The sequence below is a fragment of the Halyomorpha halys genome, unplaced genomic scaffold (assembly GCF_000696795.3).
Source record: "Halyomorpha halys isolate HHAL.00 unplaced genomic scaffold, Hhal_1.1 Scaffold545.1, whole genome shotgun sequence".
Classification (NCBI taxonomy): Eukaryota; Metazoa; Arthropoda; class Insecta; order Hemiptera; family Pentatomidae; genus Halyomorpha; species Halyomorpha halys.
Window position 1 is genome coordinate 201397 of NW_027109788.1, and position 13237 is coordinate 214633.

General features: G+C 29.1%; 1 long non-coding RNA gene across 1 annotated transcript; it reads left to right on the forward strand.

Moving 5' to 3' along the window:
- The first annotated feature begins 982 nt into the window (after positions 1 to 982).
- Positions 983 to 4106, forward strand: LOC106684125 (uncharacterized). Its single transcript, XR_010843605.1, has 2 exons — positions 983 to 1148; positions 3701 to 4106. It is a non-coding gene; the product is annotated as an uncharacterized lncRNA (long non-coding RNA).
- Positions 4107 to 13237: the final 9131 nt, after the last annotated feature.

The window sequence follows — 13237 nt, forward strand, 5'->3', positions numbered from 1 at the left end:
ATAGCAATATATTTTTCGAGACTTCATAAATTCTTTTTATTTTAATTTTCCTAAAAGAGGAAACCTTTAATTTTATTGTTTAATGTTTATGGGAATGCACTCAGCACCATTATGAAGCACCATATATAACACATGGTTTTTTTTAAACGATTATTTATTGCACTATATTCCTTTCTGTAACGGTATTCTTGCATCTTCGAAAAAGTTAACATGGTAAAAGACATAAAACCATGCTCAATAATATATAAATATTTTCCCCTTCACTGAGTTCACTGACTTGAAGAAATTTATAAGCCATCATCAAACCTTAATTCTACTGCACTTGGTATAAAGGTGCGTACAAATACAAGAAGTATATTATGTATATAACTACCTCATAATATAGGCAGTTATTGTAAATAGTTTTGGTACTAAAAACATAAAGTAATTTATCATTTACCCCATTTAATAAATTTCAAAATATGTATAAACTCAAAACTATACCTAATCATCGACAAATTTAAGGATATAAGCAATGCTAGCGATTGTATGTTTTTTATAAAATACATAGGTTTCTCTCTGTATGTTTTATATAAAAATAATCAATTAACGTTTCTAATGGATTCGGTTAATCGAAAAACAAATTGCGTTTTTTTTTAATAGTTACAAAATAACAATGATAAATATTAAAATTATTTTTAGTTTAACCTGAAGTCCCTGATTTATAAAAAAAAAAAGTCAAATTAGGTGTTATATGCCATCCAAAATTAAAAATAACTGTGCAAAAAATGTTTTTATATTAGTTAAAACTTTTTAAGAACCTTGGAAATATCATATTTTTAATTAAGATAATTTAAATTCATAATTGTATCTATTTCTTTTCCGAAAACGGAGTAGATATGCCAGACATAGCAAAGCACCAGGGTCAGATGATAACTTGGTCAAATATAGCATAAACATAAATACGGAGATAAGGAAAAGACAGCTATATGGTTGCCCAACTTAGATTTGCTAGAAACCGACTGCTTGAGTAACCAGATACCATGGGACGTTATTTGTGTTGCGTAAGAAACGCATGTTTTGTGATCACTGTCTTGGTCTTACTGTTGGGTACCTTTGTCAGGGGGCAGGAGGAAAGTTCTTCACAGTGCATAGTCTATGGAGCACCGGTAAGGGTAATTTATATAACTTTAATTTTAACTATGAAAGCATAGATTTATTTGTAGGTGACCAGGACACTTTAAATTATTTTTTGAACAACTTTGGATTATAAACAACACGCTAGTTAAAATCATAATTAAATAAAAAATTGGTAGAAAAGTAAAAAGTAAAATCTGGTGTGGTGCGCACATCACACAACAGGGAAGGCAAATGCATTGAAGAAAGATCGGTCATTATCAGCTTTTATCGAATGTCTCCATTTTTCTAATTTCCTACTTTAGTTATTTATGAAATTGTTAAATATTTAGTATTTATATATTGTTTGTTATTGCTAACATTGAGAAATTTTTTCATATAAACCAAATTAAATGTATCTTAGGGATTGATTTTTTTAAAAATCCCTATATAAGCCCTACCAGACTATTCCAGTGAAATTAAGACCTATCTGATATTGAACAACACTTGATTGTACGTAGACATAATGAGTTCAATCAAACCGTTAGTGCTATTTTCAAGAAAATCGGATAAATTTGAAAAATCAGTTCTATCAAGTGACACTTCCGGAGATCGATTTTATCGAAAGTATTTCTGTCACATTTACACCTTAAAAACTAGTCCTTATTCAAGTATTAAATTTGTAAATCCAAATTTTTCCTAGTGTCTGTTACGTAATTTCGACCATACGTCTTATCTATAAGTCTATATTTGTTTAACAACTCAATTAACATTTATATTTACATTTAGCCCTTTTTGTCAATAAAAAGTATCAAATTAATTCTGATAACCTCAGGATTAATTTAACTTTAATTGAGATTTAGTCATAGATCTAGATAACAAAAATAAAATTTGTGAAAACTTCTCATATGATTTCCAGTGCTGTTGTAAATTCTATTTTCATGAGCGTAATTATGAGAAGCCAATATTTATAAATAGACTAGTCCGATTTGATCTAAATATAGAAAGTTATGTATTAATGCATAAATAATCCAACAAACGTTTTAATGTTTACCATCTGCTGATTTGACTAAGTATGGACTAATGTATTGTATTTGAATCAAATATATTTCGAAAAGAGGTCGTTATATTGAGCTCTGATTTTAAGGAAAATTGATATCAGTAAAAAAAGGCAGAATATCACTTTTATCAAATTTCAACCTCAACTTTCGTTGTACTCCTAAAGTAATTTCCAAGATAATATTATTTCAAAATTTTTTGAGACAAGGTAATTATTTATTAAATAAAACCACAAATTGTATCCAATACTGTCTCAACACTTTATTTCTTATTAGTCCAACGTTTCGGCTATTCCAGCCATTTTCAAGGACATCTTTAATACAAATCTTCTCCTCACATTAATTTATAATTTTTATTGCAGGCTATTCTGCCCAGGTCATTTTCTTATTTTAATTTCAAACCTATTTATTTAAATTTTAAAACCATTAACTTTTCTTTTTCTTTATAAAATTATCCACAATATAAAATACACCACCATATAACATGGTACAATAGTAATTTCCAAGACTATTGTATATTTCGTAAATAATTAATTTTAAAAAAATGTAAAAACAATCTATCCTAAAAGAAGAAATTATACTACATACTACCTAAAACATATTGTTGTTATTGAAGTTGCCTATAGATAATGAAACTTAAACTGTCAATATACAATTTATATCAAATCTATACTTAGGAATGGTCATAAATCTCTACACTATAGTTCATAATTACCACCTAGGAATCATCATAAGTCAATGAAACCAGTTGTATATGAGTCACTCACTACATTATATTAACATTATTAACAACTTTAACAATTTCGGATATACAATGCCATTGTTTCACTTAAATCCTACCGGTAACACTTCGGGGAACATTTTACTTAGGGTGGCTATGAAATATAGTTTGGAAAATTCAGTATTTTTGTTGTAAATTGTTTCAACACTCACGGGATATGCCCAAGTGATTATATATGGTATATCGAATTTTTATAAAAATGGTTGAGCAGTTATTTCAAAAAACTATAAATTAATAAATTTAACTGATTTAATACAGTAGTAATAATAGTTTTTCAGTGTTTAAATCTGACATTGATTTAAAACATTCAGGGTATCGTATTAAAAATTCGAGATGAAAAATCAGTAGCTCGAGAAATCGTTATATTTCCACGAATTAGGTGGTAATGATAAACCCCTAAATGCCCTAATTTCGGCTCTACCATACTCGGATAGAAACATTTCGTCTAGAGGGTTATACGCTCAAACGACAACTTAAAATAATGGTAATTATTTACTCAATAGATCTTTAAATCTGCAGAAAACAAAAATAATTTTATGAAAAATCGATGTTCAAAAAAGAAAATATAAGGTAAAACAAAAACAAACAAAAAAAAAAAGTTATATAAGCAATATTAACCTATGTACTTGGACGGCATTTTTACTCGAATCTATAAAATTTGCATTTACATTTGTGAATTTGACTATCGATACTATGATTTTCTTTATAATTTTTATCTGAATATTTCTGACAAAGCAAACATGTATTTACTTTTTGTGATTTCCAGTGCTCCAGCGGTACCGAGAATTGCTGCTTCAACCCGATGGTGACCTGTTTGACCAACAGCAGGGAGCAGATGTCCTGCCTCAGTCCCTTAGACATCACCAACCTGAGCCCCTCCCTCGCCTCCGCCCCTCTGTACCAGGGGATAACCAACGCTACCAGGCGGCTCCTCAACCTCTTTCCCGGACTCTCCCCTCAGGTGGGAGGAGTTATGGCTCCACCGTCTGGATGACATCGTCTGAACGGGAACTAGTAGTCAGTATTACCAAGCAGCAAATATTTTAACCAAGTAATTTTTACAAATTGTGTGAGATCAAATAATTATTAAATTAATAAAAATTAAATATATTATCTTAAATATTCCTTAATTAATGTATCATATAAATATTAAATAAAGTTTAATGCAAATATTTGTTTTATTTTTGATATTTTATTATTTAAATTATATTTTTTCGTAATCAACAGAGAACGAAAACTCATAATTCAAAAACTAGTTAAGTTAAAATTATCACTATGAATAACATCCTACTGAATGACATTTGTTTGTGATTAATATCTACAAATCAATAACATCTATATTTTCTTTCATATCCCTTCTTTTTTTTTTTATTTAATTTTATTTAGTTGTTGATAAATCTATAAACTTAGTTCATTTAATAAATATTTCTGGTATAGAACACGATATTTTTTGTCATTATATAAAATGAATAAATATATATTCTACTGGACGTATTTTATGATAGCAATACTATATACTAACATATACTAAAAAAAACCTGCTAATTTCTCAAGGTTTTATTTATTTAAAATCTTAGTGTCATTTTCGGCATATCATTCGGTGTTATTAGATGCATCCTTCTAAATAATATATTGTTATTTAATGATTCTGATTACCATAAAATATTCCATCATTTTGTTGACAAATTTGTTGTCTTTTCCAATTAACTCTAATTACTGTGTGGCTCACATTATATTACTATTTATTATAATGCCAGCTGTTGCTGGAAATGGGTTTAAATAACAACTATTAAATTTCTATTGTGTTAAAAAGTATCTCAATTGTTGAAAAAGAAAATCTATACAGCAATATTTATGCAAAAAAAAAAAAGACTGCCTCTCAAATACAGTGTAACACTAAACAGTCAACTTTAGATAAATTCGAACACTGCAAAAATACTCAACACACACAAGAGGAATCACTTCTCAATTCACCAGCCTATATAGAATCATCACAAAGTGAAATATTACTTTACTCCTACACTTTTCAGGATATACTTAACATGTATTCAATATTATATGCTAGACTATGTTCTAGTAACTTCCTACCACTAATGGGTCAATACGTATTTGGCTGTTAGAGTGAGATGTGCTATTTCTATAATTAGTCCGAATGTTGATCGGTAAGTGATAAAAGATTTAAATTTTTTTTGGAATTTTCAAATTAAAAACCTAACAATTTTTATTTGCAAGATTTAAACTTGTAATACGTAAGGGGTACATATGATTATTAAGTGTATTTCATGGAAACTATTAACATAATATTCATTACTCCATTATATTTAACTTAAAATAATGAGAATCCTTTTAAATAAACGAAAGCGTGATATAAATGAAGATATTAATTGACTTTGAAAACTATTTACATAATAGAATTTATATATCACTTACAAAATTAAACCTATTACATATTGTTCCAATGTAAATATATAGTATGTTCAATTTGGCTTCACTATCAGTGTTCAATATATTTTCAATGTTTTGTAAGTCGCAAGATACGGATATGGGTGGTTAGATATATTGTTTATTGATACTGCTTTAAGATATGTTGTCTATTTTCTTTAAAGGTGGAACAATGTAGGAGGATGTGGTACAAACCTGTTATTGAAAGAACTTTTGCAGAATGGACAGAGTTCATTTGCCTTCAAAGTGATGGTTTTGTATCCGTGGTGTAGTTTGTTATGCTCCGGGTTTCCTACTCTTAGTTGGCTGATGCACCTAATTTTTTTTTTTTTAATTTAACCCATATGTTAAATATGCTTCAGGTTTCATTAGGTTAAAACTGCAGAGTGATCGGTATATGGGGTTAATGTTTGCGTTTAATGCTCTATTAATGTCAGTTGAGAAGTTGTAACAATTGTGTAACTAAACTTCAATAATAATTAACTTATAAAATTCACTAGTGAAGAAATTTAAAATTCTAATTAGTTATGAGTGATTGTATCACAACAAATAATTAATACCCAAATATACTGTGATAAATAATTGAGTATGCAACTATATCACAAAATCAATAATTTAGAATATTTATTTTAGTTATAGCACTGGTCGCTCACAAATCAACTGATTGAGCTCCTTGCTTTTTGGCTTGTGCAAAATTACCACTGGGCTCTTCCATTATTATTTTCTAATAAAGTAAAAAAAAATATTTTATAGACCAATTCTGCCACACTAAATACTTCTCACGTATTTCACCATACATATGACAGGTCTCCATGAAATGACGAGTATTTTTTTTTTTCTCGAAATCACATACGTGAATTCACACCTTTGCTCTCGAACTGAGGTTCTGCTACATTTATTAAAATTGATCGTATCCATACAACATTAAAATTATAATTTAAATGGAAAGTAATTCTGCCTGGATATAATAACTAGATGAAAGAATTTTTGTCGATTCCTTCTTTTCTTTGAACCGACTTCCCTTTGTCTGACTGCAGTCAATTTTCCACGCCTATCAACAAAATTTGAAATATTTATGTTGATATTACATTTCTGGTACCAATATATTTCTATGACACGCTATGTACAACTACAGTCTACAGCCTACAGCCTACAACATCTCTCCTAGAGTGTCTTTCGAAACTCTGTTCGACTATTCTCATCATCGCTGGGTCAAGATGGGCAACGTTGAAGGGGGGAGTGTATGAAAACTGAAGGTGTCAATGAAGGGAGAATTTTGAACAGATTGAGCCAAAGCTGTAACTGCTTCCAATACACACTAGAGCGCGTAACGCAAATAATACCCTTTTTTTTCTTTTCGGCAATTAATATCTTCGTCATCTGATGTTTTAAAAGAGCATATTTGCTAGTTGTCCAATAAAGAGGAATATTGAGAGCATAAGTCATATCTTGTCTCAGAAGGTCTCTACCGCAATATTTTCTTGTGTTAGGGTTATGTTGCTTTTAGTTTTAGAAATAAAATTCAAACTTTATATGTAAACATTATATTATTAAATAATTATAATTACAAATCCGCAAGTAAAATGTTAAGTGAGTACAAGAGCTTATCAAGGCGATATCTATTCATGATTAAACATATGATTATTTGTATGTCTTAGGAGTTGAAATAATTGGGTTTTTTTAATATCCTTTTTTTAGAACCTTGTAGGAGCTTATTATTAATAATGAAAAATTGTTTATAAAATAATTTCGAAACTTTTCATTTTTAGTATCAATGTATTTTATCGTTAGCATTGAAAACATGAGCGATACCACTTTCATTACTACCCATTGAATGGCCGGACTACCGCAGATGTACAAACGATGCTCACCGCATGATAAATCCCCGGGAGCTAGGGCGGTCATTAGTGTTGTCACAGGAACGGGCCGCTACAAATGGATCCTGGCCGTAGCAACATGGATCTTCTCTATGACGGAGTGCTCCCGATTGTTCTTTGTCCTCTTTCAACAATTAGTGTTCTTCTATACCCATTAGCTACATCTCGATTTGGGTTTGTTTTCCTAATAAATTTGATTAATCTCTCTATTTGTTAAATGGTAAATATATTCTAGAATGGAATGTGGAATATTTTGTGAGCTACTTTTCAGTAAATATTCCAAATTCCAGTAGTCATGGTCAGAGCGAACTGTTTTAGGTTATTTTAACAAAAACTGAATATATTTTTATTTTTTTCTGAAACTAAGAGTATTTCCTAAAAATATTTGAACCAGACCCATAAATTACTCACTACTGTAAATAATTCAAGTATTTTTTTTAAATATAAGGATTATATTTTGTGAATTACTATGTACCTTATGCTTAATAATATGACTCATTAGTTCAATCATTATAATTTTATTATTTAATTGAAATTTTAATTATTAAAAATCCAATATATAATATTTTATAAAGTGGTTAAATAACTATAATATTTTATTCATAAAAGAGTTTAAAAAAAACAAAAAAAAAAAACTGCTGCATATCTAAGGTCCCCTAATGTTTCATGAAAAGTAAAGTTTTATCTTTCAGTTTCTCATAAACTATCAGTCTTATCCGCTTACTTCTTTTTTTTCGAATAATTTTATTTGTAATCGTTGTGTAGTAGGTTATAAAAATTAAAAATATTTACTTTGCCATTAATCCAGTTGTGTTTAACGTATACTCTAATATACTTTGAGAAATACTTGGTTAAAATTAGCTTTAAATAGGTTATAGTTTCACCGCCAATATATACGCATGGCATAAATTGTTCATTACTTATGGCCTAAATTATTATTAAGTTAGTAGTACAAAATTATAAATAACTAAATTATTATTAGCCTAAGAACAACCAAGATATCATCACCAATAAAAATTGTGAATATTACTTTATGCAGATTTATTTAATAATTTTATCTGCCATAGTCATGAATAGGGATAGATAATGTGTTTAGGTATCTACTATAATTTGTCCGTTAGTATGTGATTATTATATGGAGGAACGGTTCTGCCAATAATCAAGCTTAATAGCTCACGGTATTTAAATATTGTTATCAAACATATTGAGCTCTGAATGGGATACTGAAAATGATTCTTTAAAATATGCTTATTCTATCATTTGTACATATCATCTATAATATGTAATTATGTAACCATTTTTGGTAGTATATTAAGTATATATTGGATCAAAGAATTTCCTTTTTTTTTTAGGTTTTATGACTCTAATTACACAGTGATATTCCAAAAATGCTTTACAACAATTTAAGCTCAAAATACCGTAATCGATATTTTTAGCCTCTCCATTTTTATATATGGCACAATTTTTATACACAGCTAAAAAAATTAAACTAAGTTCCTATTTATTATTTGTTATCTGTGTACGTTTGTTGGTATATAACAATGTTTTTGAGCCAATAAATCAACCAATCGAAAAATTTAATAGGTCAAATTACTCAGTAATATCCCATCAGTATTTCGAAACTTAGCTCAGAATAGGCAGATAATTTTTTTTTACTATAATTTAATAATTTACATGTTTTATTTGTTCCTACGCAGTGCCATTGGTCTGAGCTTGAAAGCCTAAACTCTAACTTTTAAGTTTTTAAAATAAGACACACATTAAGCACGGGTGAAACCTAACTTTAAAAAAACGTAAAATAAATAAAGGTAAACATCTAATACGAGAGTTCTCGCAGTGGTAAAGTAGTCACACATTAGCCCATATATATATTTAATATTTTTTTATCTTCAAATGGGATAGATAGTTCTAAATAAATATATTGCTACGCAAATGTACTTCCTTGATATTACCTTTGAACTCTCCTTTTTATGAATTTGACATTATCTTTGTTTTATCAATATTAATATCCAACCACAGAGATTTTTGCATCTTCTTGATGTATATCTTGCTATGATACAACACAACAGAAAGAATAAAATATATTTTTGGCAGGATAATACATAAGTGTCATGTTTTTCTGTATGTAAATATTGTATCATCTATTGTCCAAAAAAGTTGTTCAAATGAAATTAAATAAATTACGGTTATTTCGGGTTGGTATCTTGTTCACTATTATACGTACATCGTGATCCAAAAGAGGAATTAATGAATAAATTAATAACCCGTAAAATATTCCTTGTAGCAGGAATTGGAAGTTATGATATTATGTATAAATATAATGAATTAATGCATAAACTGTTAGTTCATGATGTATAAATGAATTATTCATTGAAATGAATTTTATTAAAATTTAAATTAACCGTTAGGAAATAATAATAATACATGTAAGTATAAGAAGCTTTGAAGAATATTTCTCGCTTGTGCTTTCAACCTTGCCCTTGAAGAATAACATCCCAATAATATTGAGGGGTGCCCGCCGATATTCAACATATGTTTTCATAGCTCCTCAAGTATATGGGCGATAAAACAGACTTTTGATGGGAACATAATCTTCAAAAAAGATTAAAACAAAGCAATCTATTTTCTTCTTCGGATTAAAAATATAACCTTATACATTATTGGTTACATATAAATAGTATTTATACTAATTTCGAATATATAGGAATATATTTTAGTATCATAATTAGAAATCTTTATAGTGTAATATAATGATAAAGTATCATTTTAAAAAATAATTTGTATGAAGTGCGCTTTCTTAATATTTTTTTATGCTATATAATTGTTTACAATAAGTAAATAACGTTGATAAGTCAGTAAAAGACGTCCATGAAAACACAACATTTTTCTAAAGTTTATTTGTGATCTATGAAATATCTATGGATAGATGAAAATCCACACCAAATATTTCAGATATTCCATACACGATTGTACGAAACCGCAAATACCAATACTGCAGGAGGTAGGAATTTAGCTGCCAATACTAGTGTATTCGTATGCCAATACTCGTTACTTCCACCATTTGAAGCCTTCAACATTTCGATATATTTCTTTTATGCGAACTTGAGGTGTTGTTTTCTCACCCCAGGCTTAAAACTATTTTTTCTAGACAAAAATATTTTTTAAAATTTTTTTCCATTAAAATGTTCAATAAATAATACGGAACTTTATGATCTCTAAATGAACTATAAACCTCGGCTGAACTGTGCAAAATAAGATGATATACCCTCTCGAAAAAAATAATCATAAATTCAATTGGAAGTTATGAAGAATTTAGAATAGAACGAATGGAGGACGAATCATTGTTTTTGGTGTTTTTTAAAATTAACTTTATTTTTTCCAAATTCGTTAAAGGCGAATTTAAGAAGTTCAGGAATAACGTAAGTGTCGCATACCTACAATGTTTTTCACTGAAAGTGAAAAACATAAACTACTTCCCTCATCCAACATTCAACATAAATTTATATCTAGGGGAAGGGAGAGACTCTAAGAATAATTTAAAGCAACCGACGTCGATGGTATAAAGGCATGCGATACTATGTGGCCTCCATTAATTCAAGTCTGTCGTTTATCATAAACAGGAATTCAATATCATCTTGTTATTTTTATAGCCACTAAAAGTAAGCTGTCATCTCAAGGATATAATCAAACCTAGCAAAAAAACCCTCTGTCAGGCCCAATACAAGCACGTTGATGCATAAAGCATTTTCTTCTTTTTTAAGCTTAGACTTCTTTAGATCACGATGACAGCAATCTGTCATATCTTGTTCATGTTACTATATGAAACTCGTTCAATTATTATTAATAATTTGCCTCATTATGCCATACTAAATAAAAAATAATGAAATAAAGAAAACAAATGAAAAAAAAAAATGATCTGTGCTAAAACACGTGTGGTTTTAACAACTAAATTTAAATTTCATTGATTATTTACAAATATTTTATTTGAAATTATATATCCTTAAAAAAACATTTATGAATTCTGTTAAAATGTTCAACAAGAACACAGAGTTTTTATTAAAACATTTAATACTATCAATTTAACAAATAGTGTATCCAATAATTTTATATCTACAGTTTATTTGTTTAGCTACAAATGTCCAATCAGTAGGGAAAGTGGCAAATAAAAATGTGATCATGTAAATGTTAAAAGATCATAAAAATAGATAATTTAATCTAAAAATTAGGGAAAAAATAAAATAGTTAAAAAAATTGCTAATACATAAAAAAATTAACGTAAGTTAAAAAATTACTTCAGAACAAATTGATAATATATAACTAAAAAAAATAAATAACATTTTCAATTTTCATTTTCATTAAAATTATATTATATAGATTAAAATTATTGATTATAAAAAAGATTTTTTTAATTTTATCTTTTTTATTTTAATCTCTAAAATTTGAGGATTTACGTTTCAAGGTACGTAGGATTTGAAAATCGTACTAAAAATTGTCTATTTTGAAACCCTGGTGATAAACGATACTCCTTACAACAACCGTACACACACTTGCGCAATACACATTGGTTGTGCAGAATTGAAGCACTACATAGATCCCAGAAGCAAGAAAGAAAATTATTCACCACCTGAAGTTAAAGGAAAAACAATATACCGCGAGTCAACACATTACCATCACCAAGTTACCATCACAATCTAATTCAGACCTCATCCAACAATTCTTTTTCGAAACAATTTTTTTTTTCCTCTTGAAATTTGCTTTGTAAATGCGGCATTAGCTCTGTTGTTCTTAGGGACAGTTTCTAGAATTACATTCCGGAATAAATCACTTATCCAAATAAAGTCTCCTGCAATATTCAGCGAGTGCTCTACTCAATTCGTCCCCGCTGCGTTGAAGCGGTCCAAAGTGCCCCTGCTTTCTGATTAATAACGGAGAAAAATTTCCATTTTTGGGCTGTACTTTATGATCTATTAAAGTTGGAGAGGGGAAGCCCCTGTGATTTAAATAATGACCTCATTAGGGATTCAGCGGGGGCCAGGTAGTGCTCACCCTAAGGCTAGGTGTTAAAAATTTAATTAGAAAAAGGCTGAGGATTTATGATCTAGCATCCGTTATCTCCTGATCTTGGCCCTTCGAGGTTTCTCCTCGTGGTCCAGTTGTTCTGCCACTTCCCACTACCACCAGCGGCAATTCACTCGCCCCGGAGAAGGTTTACGACGTTCCAAATGGGTCGTAATGAGAGGTCGTTAAGGAGGAGGCTCGCTTATTGGCCACCATCAAGAAAGGAGGTGTCGCTGTTCTACCAATGGGGAACCTCTACGGCTTCGTAAATGTTTTCTTCCCCTCTACTCTTCTTGTTTTAGTAATTTATTGACAGGTTTCATTCACTTAGCGGAACCTCAGTAGAGGTGTAAACATTTAATCAGCAAGAAGTTAAACAACCTTCTTATCAATAGATGGCGTTGTCTTGTATAGCTTATTAATTAAAAGAACTAACAGTAAAATTAACACTAACTACTTCAATGAATTTTATATTTGAGATGAAAAATTTCAAGTTTTAATAGAATCCATTTCTACAAACTTTAATATCTTAAATAAGTGTAATGATATAAGATTACAGTAAATTTTCAATCCTAAAAATAGAAGAATAGAAATTTAATTTTTTTAAATTAGAGATTTATCATGTTTAATATAAAATTACTTGGAATGGAGTATATGGGTTTTGCCAGTTAGACTCTTCGATTATAATTCACTAACAAATTAAAATAATTCATTCACTGACTTCCATTACCCTAATTCTATTAGAGAGTAGAATAAAAGTGTGCGTTTAAGCAAAATTATATTTATATTTAACTTTCTGAACTCAATTTAAATGTCAATACTTGAGTCCGAATTCCATGAGATTGAACATTTTTTTAAACCCCATGACGACGTTGTAGTCGAGGGAGTTCATGAATCATATATTTTTGTTTTAATACTTTTTTTAT